The 6,495-nt window shown below is 39.7% G+C and overlaps 1 non-coding gene across 1 annotated transcript; it reads left to right on the forward strand.

The window, feature by feature from the left end:
* The first annotated feature begins 3,710 nt into the window (after nt 1-3,710).
* Nucleotides 3,711-3,783, forward strand: TRNAK-UUU (transfer RNA lysine (anticodon UUU)). The gene has a single exon. It is a non-coding gene; the product is annotated as a tRNA-Lys (tRNA).
* The last annotated feature ends 2,712 nt before the right edge of the window (nt 3,784-6,495 follow it).

The raw sequence follows: 6,495 nt of genomic DNA on the forward strand, positions 1-6,495 counted from the left end.
TAACTGCTTCAGAGCTGACAAGGGGCGTTGTCCCTAAATTGGTGAGGCAACATATTCTCCTAATCCTCATAGTGAGGATGTCTGATCCAGGGGCCCAAAATAGTAGTCGGGAGAAGCTACAGTGATAGCAGGAATTTGAGCAACCATTTGTAACTTAAAAGCTTTCATGCGACTAGAAACAAATCCAGTTACACAGTTACAGATGCAGGGAGCAAACAGCAAAAACAAAACAATCAGAATTATTGTAATTAAGATAGATTTCCACCATGGGGAACTAGTTAACGTCTCCCAAAGTGAGACAATAGAGGCTTCAGGAGTATCCATGGCCCTAATCATCTTGTTCATGTGTTTAGTAAAATGAGTAACATTAGTGCTCATATCAGGTATATATGTGCAGCATTGAGTATGAATGATGGCACAAGTTCCTCCTTGTGCAGCTGTCAGAATATCTAAAGCCAATCTATTTTGTAAAACCACCTTTCTAATTTGTGTTTGTTCAGCATTAAGAGCTGAAATAGCTTTTTGAGAATCTTGTAATGCCTGTTGAGTAAAATTAGTCAAAGCATCTACTCGTAGCATAACATCTGTAGTTCCCAAAGAGGGGACAAACACTGCAGCCAAATAATCATACCAGTGAAATACAGACCTTGCCCACCGAGTTTTAAGGTGAGGTAAATTAGCAGGCTTTTCTGGAAGCTCTGAAAATATAAAGCCATGAGTAAATGCTAGACCCAGGGTGCATCTCCCTATCCAGCCAGGGGGAAGCCAAGCCCATAGGTAAGAGCCACATATCCAATAAGTCCCGTTTGGAGCAAGCCAGCGTGACTGAGATATCCAGTCCCAATTAGTGCCTGGCCAGACAAAGGGAGGTCCTGAACTGGGGTTGGAAAACACGGGAATGATTACGTTACATATTTCTTGAGGCAAAAATCCCAATTGTTTCCAATCATTGTAATTAAGTTGTTGGCTAACCTTGGGGGATGGCTCAGTTTGTTCCCAGCATATAGGGGCAGTAGATATTAGACGTCCTTTTTCAGGAGTTAACCAAATAACCTCATCCCATATTTGATAAACATCAGGTAAAAAACCATCAGATCTAGACCTATTGGTCTTATGTGCAGCAAAATAGTCATTAAACTGAGACAGTGTATAATCAAAATTAAAAGTCACATTATGTCCATAGTTAAGGTACAGAGTATTACACCAGTCCATTCTAGGGTTGTTAGATGTCACCAGACGGAAGAAGAGGCATCACATGTGATTGTTGTTGAAGGTATTCGCAGACTTGGAGAAAGTCTTTTCCTTGAAGTGGAGATGTCCACCACGGGAAGCCTTCCACTGATGAAGTGGGGAGTGCTCCGCAGACCCAGCAGTTAGACCGATTGTGGAATGTAGCATAGGAGTGAGCCCAGGACAGGAAGGCATTGTCTTGAGGATCAAATGGCAGACTCAGGATTTCTGGAGTCAGCAGAAGTAGGCTCACATAGATTATCAGGCCCATCTGTCTCACGACGGTCTAATTGTAAAACAGTATTATATTTAAGAGACCCTCCAACTGGCCACCGTTCGCCGTCCTCCAGTGGGTACCGTGGCCATGCAGTATCACATAGGAAGACCAGGTGTGTCTTCTTTAAGCCCTGGGGATCAAATCTATCCCAGTTTTTCAGGATACAGTTCAAAGGAGTGAGGCTGGAATTATTAGCTCCCATCTTGTCTTGAAGGATCCCGGACGAGCCCCCAAGATGAAAGGTTGTTGCTGAACGATTAGACGCGGGATTCTTGGCCTCCGGAGGAGACGAATTCAATCCGGGGCCAGAGACGAGGCTGGATCGCTCAGAGCTTTTGTGTAATAGAGTTTTATTAAAGTATAAAGGAGATAGAGAAAGCTTCTGACACAGGCATCAGAAGGGGGCAAAAGAGTACCCCTTTTGCTAGTGTTAGCAATGGAGTTATATACTCTCCAATGAATCCAAAGAATGTCTGGAGGTTGCAAAGACCTCCTTAAATTCATTTTAAGTTAGCTTATGCAAACACACTTAAGATCTCACACTCACATTTGCATATTAAACAGAAATCAAAGGTGAGAGAGGAACCAAGTTGCACGTCACTCTAGGAGGTCATAGTGCAAATGAGTACTTCATCTTTAGTACCTCAATTTAACCGGGATGAAGGAGAGTAAAAATGGCTTGTGTTTTCCTGTATATTATCATTATTGGATATTCATCCCCACAGATGCCTTTGTCTCCTTTAGATTACACTGTGAATGAGTTCCCCACCCCCTCCCCACACATACATACTTCAGTCAGCTGTAAAACAATGGATCTGTCAATAATCAAGGTATAGAAACTCTTGAGTCTGGTGACTTATTATCAGCTACTCTGTCAGATTTAGTAAGTCAATAATTATTGGACTATCTTCTGTGAATAGTTTTAATAGGTGATATCTTCATGGGAAAATTGATACTGGTATCTAAAGCATAGCTAATTATGAAACTTTCTACTAGTTTTACAGCCAGAGTAGTATTCTGTTTTCTTATAACAAACATTGTTATTTAACACATTGATGATAATAATTTTCTGTGTGAAGTCAGCATCTTTTGGTTTTGCTTCCTTAAAAATGGCTTGTGTCTAAGGTGACTGGTTTTTTTCCCCCCCTATTTAGAGGATTCTAACAAAAGAGATCTGTTTGAGCAAACTTTTAAGCTTTTTGAAAGCTATTTCATTACACTGGTTTCTCAAGTTGTAGTGCGGGGAAAATTTGGTCAGTGCCTTATCAATTTGAAGACCAACTTTATAGCATCAAGTGTGACAATAATCATTTGTCCTCTTAACTTCTCTTATTTCAGGAGTGTGTGCTATTCCTCTCTCCACCAGCTTACTCTTGCTCATAGCAAGTCTAAGAAAATGCGTGTCGATCGCTCTAGGTTATTGTCGCATTCCTCCTTGGCTTTGAGTCTTTTCAGACAAGCTCCTTCTCCTTCCAGGGTAGAAGATTAAAAATAAACCCTCCAAATCAGCCTCTAGATGAAACATGCCTAAGAGCAACTTTGAAGAACATCCATCCAGCTGAGCTTATTTTTATTTTGTGTTGTTGAAATTGTTTTGAGCATAGATTTAATTATAAGTCCTTTCAGAAAATCCTTAAAAGAATACAGTACAGCCAGAAAGATTTGTTTGGGTTCTATAAAAGCTGCTAAAATCCTGAAATGAGAGTTCCTTTGCCCAGAAGTGAGATTTAGTTCAGTACATTCTTACAGTTAACAGGACTCAGAACAACAAGCAGTCACTTCACCTACCGGTTGTTGTTTACTTGAAGATACTATGTCCAGAAAGTGAAAACAACTACAAGGTATAAATTAAAGAGAAGTTAAGAGGCTAAGCTAGCTTTCTCAGTAAAAACAAAGTATGGAAACATTTTGCTTCTCTGAGATTATTGTAAGATCTGGAAATACTGTTCAACTGAGTCAAAATGCTATCTTCACATTTTGGAAAGGGCTAGTATGTTCTCGACAAGTAAATTTAGCCTTTAAAGCCAAATGAAGGGATAACTGGTCCTTGAAGGTTATTAGTAGGATTTAAAGTTTGATTCTAGTCATTTGGACTACAAAGTGGTGATGGGATTAAAGGAATACATAATTAGAATGCTTAGGGATTGAGCTTTTTTTTTTAAATAGACTAGTAACAAGTGCCTTTTAAATTATTTAGGGGAAAACCCAGATAGCTCAGTCAGTAGAGCATCAGACTTTTAATCTGAGGGTCCAGGGTTCAAGTCCCTGTTTGGACAATGTTAACCTGAGCTGCCCTGGTGGCTCAACTGGTAAAGAATCTGCCTGCAATGTGGGAGACCTGGGTTCGATCCCTGGGTTGGGAAGATCCCCTGGAGAAGGGAATGACTACCCATTCCAGTATTCTGGCCTGGAGAATTCCATGGACTGTATAGTCCATGGGGTCACAAAGAGTCAGACATGACTGAGTGACTTTCACTTTTCACTTGCATAGTGGCTTGGATTAGAATAGTGGTAAAGAAACTGCTGAAATAATAAAATGTTGACTCATAGCTAAAGGTTGGTTTTTTGATAAAGAAGCCTGAGAGAGTGAATAGAAGATAGAAGACCTTTGAATTTATGTCTTCAGTAATGAATTGTTGTTTAATCCATAAGTCACATGCAACTCTTTTGCAGTGCTATGGATTGCAGCTTGCAAGGCTTCTCTGTCACTTGGATTTTCCAGGCAAGAATGCTGGAGTGGGTTGCCATTGTATAGATAACATGTATTCTAAATTTAGCTTGAGACTTCAATTAGAGCATTGGGAGGGGATGGGAAAATGAATATTCTGTTTTGGGAATATTTGACATGCGTATATAATCATCCAAGTGAATATGTAGAGTTGATAGTTAAAGATAAAAAATTAGAGCTCAACTATCAAATCAGGGTTTGATATAATCAAATATGTATGATCAAATATATAATCAAATATGTATACTTGACATAATCAATATATATATTTGATATATATAAAATATATAGTTCAATGCTAGATTTAAATAGTCAAACAGGAGATGTCAAGAGTGAATGTCAACATTCTAGGAACCAGTGAACTAAAATAGACTGGAATGGGTGAATTTAACTCAGATGACCATTATATCTACTACCATGGGCAGGAATCCCTTAGAAGAAATGGAATAGCTATCATAGTCAACAAAAGAGTCCGAAATGCAGTACTTGGATGCAATTTCAAAAACGACAGAATGATCTCTGTTCGTTTCCAAGGCAAGCCATTCAATATAACAGTAACCCAAGCCTATCTCCCAACCAGTAACACTGAAGAAGCTGAAGTTGAACGGTTCTATGAAGACCTACAAGACCTTTTAGAACTAACACTCAAAAAAGATGTCCTTTTCATTATAGGGGACTGGAATGCAAAAGTAGGAAGTCAAGAAACACCTGGAGTAACAGGCAAATTTGGCCTTGGAATACGGAAAGAAGCAGGGCAAAGGTTAATCAAGTTTTGCCAAGAGAACGCACTGGTCTTAGCAAACACCCTCTTCCAACAACAGAAGAGAAGACTCTACACATGGACATAACCAGATGGCCAGCACCGGAATCAGACTGATTATATTCTGTGCAGCCAAAGATGGAGAAGCTCTATACAGTCAGCAAAATCAAGATCAGGAGCTGACTGTGGCTCAGATCATGAACTCCTTATTGCCAAATTCAGATTTAAATGGAAGAGAGTAGGGATAACCACTACACCATTCAGGTAGGACCTAAATCAAATCCCTTATGACTATACAGTGGAAGTGAGAAATAGATTTAGGGGACTAGATCTGATAGACAGAGAGCCAGATGAACTATGGACAGAGGTTCATGACATTGTACAGGAGACAGGGATCAAAACCATCCCCATGGAAAAGAAATGCAAAAAGGCAAAATGGTTGTCTGAGGAGGCCTTACAAATAGCTGTGAAAAGAAGAGAAGTGAAAAGCAAAGGAGAAAAGGAAAGATATTCCCATTTGAATGCAGAGTTCCAAAGAATAGCCAAGAGAGATAAGAAATCCTTCCTCAGTGATCAATGCAAAGAAATAGAAAAAAACAATAGAATGGAAAAGACTAGAGATCTCTTCAAGAAAATTTGAGATACCAAGGGAACATTTCATGCAAAAATGGACTCAATAAAGGAAAGAAATGGCATGGACATAACAGAAGCAGAAGATATTAAGAAGAGGTGGCAAGAATACATAGAAGAACTGTACAAAAGAGATCTTCATGACCCAGATAATCACAATGGTGTGATCGCTAACCTAGAGCCAACATCCTGGAATGTGAAGTCAAGTGGGCCTTAGAAAGCATCACTAGGAACAAAGCTAGTGGAGGTGATGGAATTCCAGTTGAGCTAATTCAAATCATGAAAGATGATGCTATGGAAGTGCTGCACTTAATAGATCAGCAAATTTGGAAAACTCAGCAGTGGCCACAGGACCGGAAAATGTCCGTTTTCATTCCAATCCCTAAGAAAAGCAATCCCAAAGAATGCTCAAACTACCGCACAATTGCACTCATCTCACACACTAGTAAAGTAATGCTCAAAATTCTCCAAGCCAGGCTTCAGCAATACACAGACCGAGAACTTTCAGATGTTTAAGCTGGTTTTACAAAAGGCAGAGGAACCAGAGATCAAATTGCCAATATCCGCTGGATCATTGAAAAAGCAAGAGAGTTTCAGAAAAACATCTATTTCTATTTTACTGAATACGTCAGAGCCTTCGACTGTGTGGATCACAATAAACTGTGGAAAATTCTGAAGGAGATGGGCATACCAGACCACCTGACCTGCCTCTTGAGAAACCTGAATGCAGGTCAGGAAGCAACAGTTAGAACTGGACATGGAACAACAGACTGGTTCCAAATAGGATAAGAAGTATGTCAAGGCTTCATATTGTCACCCTGCTTATTTAACTTATATGCAGAGTACATCATGAGAAACACTGGGCTGGAA

The sequence above is a fragment of the Odocoileus virginianus genome, chromosome 11 (genome assembly GCF_023699985.2).
Source record: "Odocoileus virginianus isolate 20LAN1187 ecotype Illinois chromosome 11, Ovbor_1.2, whole genome shotgun sequence".
Lineage (NCBI taxonomy): Eukaryota > Metazoa > Chordata > Mammalia > Artiodactyla > Cervidae > Odocoileus > Odocoileus virginianus.